At 44.2% G+C, this 1,826-nt stretch overlaps 1 pseudogene across 1 annotated transcript; it reads right to left on the reverse strand.

Moving 5' to 3' along the window:
- Positions 1–1,012, reverse strand: LOC311167689 (putative olfactory receptor 2B8; annotated as a pseudogene). The gene has a single exon. The product of its transcript is annotated as a putative olfactory receptor 2B8 (transcript).
- Between the last annotated feature and the right edge of the window lie 814 nt (positions 1,013–1,826).

The following is a 1,826-nucleotide window of genomic DNA, read 5'->3' on the forward strand; positions in this document are numbered from 1 at the left end:
TCAGGGGAAATTTTGATGATACATGAAGGACACACAGATACTACAGGCACTGACAATCAGTCCTTCCATTAAAGTATCTTCCTCACACAGACATCTGGAGCCATTGTCTTTCCAAAGCACCCTCTTCATTGCTCCCTTCACATCCTTGTTCTGCAGAGTATACATAAGGGGGTTCATCATGGGAGTAACGATGCCATAAGAGTTGTGAACTTGCCCTGATCACGAGAGCAGTTGTTGCTGGGCTGCAGATAAGCATACATGGCTGTGCCATAGAACAGGGAGACCACCAGGAAGTGGGATCCACATGTCCCAAATGCTTTTCTCTGCCCAGACACTGACTTTATTTGCAAGGTAGCCCTGACTATCCGATGTAGGAGAACATGATTAACAAAAAAGGAATGAGAAGAATGATGACACTGACAAAGAACATCTCAGACTGAGTCTTAGTGAAGTCAACACAGGCAAGCTTGAGCAAAGCAGGGATCTCACAAAGGAAGTGGTCTAATTTATTTCTCCCACAAAGTGGTAGGAGGAAGGTGAGCACTGTCTGCAATAACGAGTTGGAAAAACCAAAGGTCCATGAAGCAGAAGACATCAGGAAACAGAGACGGGGGTGCATGATCACAGTGTAGTGGAGGGGCCTGCAAACAGCCGCGTAGCAGTCAAATGCCATGACGCCCAAGAGGATGCATTCTGTGCACCCCAGGCCCAGAAAGATGTAGAGCTGAGCTACACACCCACCATAGGAGATAGATTTGTCTGCTCCACTGAGGTTCACCAGGAACTGTGGGATGACACTGGTAGTGTAGCACAGGTCCAGAAAGCTCAGGTTGGAGAGGAAAAAGTACACGGGGGTGTGACGGTGGAACAATGCAATGATGGTTGTGTTTCCCAGCAGAGTGAAGCTATAGAAGATCAAAAGAACCACAAAGAGGACTAACTCCAGTTGCGGCCTGTCAGAGAAACCCAGTAAGATGAACCCAGTGAAAGAACTTCCATTTTTCTCTTCCATGCTGTGTTAGTACAAGTTTCCTGCGAAGACAAAGCATTCAGCAATTTTTCAAAGTTATCTTCAAAAGATATTGTCAAAGTCATAGCCCTAAGGCTTTATATACAACTATTTGAAGACATGATTCACTCATTATATTTAACATTTTTACACCAATTTACTTTCACAATATCAAAAAAGTACTATGATATTTAACGTAAGAAAATTCAATAATGAACTATGTGTTTCCATCAATCACAGGTAAGAAAAATCTGTTTCAGAGTGAGTTAATTATGATAAAGTATGCATGAATATAAGTCTGTTTTAGAGAAAAACAAGGGATGAGAGCACTTAAGAAAGTGTTCCAGCCAGGTCCATGAATGGTGGGATGTACCTCGGGGAGAAACAAAGAGCACACAGAGACCTTGCAACCTCCAGGGCGAGTGGCCATCAGCCCTGCCCAGATCAACAGAGTTCTTTCAAACTTTGGTGGGAGTCCACCAGCCTCATCAAGTGCAGATACTGAGTAAAGAAGTAGCCCAACGGTCCAGAGGCCACATGACCACCTGTGACACTGGGCCAGCAATTCGCTCAGATAGACGCCCACCAGCCCCAACAGCCCAGACACCCAGCTGGACAGCCCACACTTGGGAGAGCAAACCTCAAAACAAACAATGGGGAGAAAGAAAAATACAAATGGTCAAGCAAGCTCTCCTGGGAACAATACACTACAGAAAAAAATCAATCTCCAAAACTGAACAACAATCAGAGAGGAATTTCCCTGCTTGACAAAGAGAATTCAAAATTGCCATAACTAAAAAACTCAAAGACACAAGAA

Source organism: Talpa europaea (genome assembly GCF_964194135.1).
Source record: "Talpa europaea genome assembly, chromosome: 2".
Lineage (NCBI taxonomy): Eukaryota > Metazoa > Chordata > Mammalia > Eulipotyphla > Talpidae > Talpa > Talpa europaea.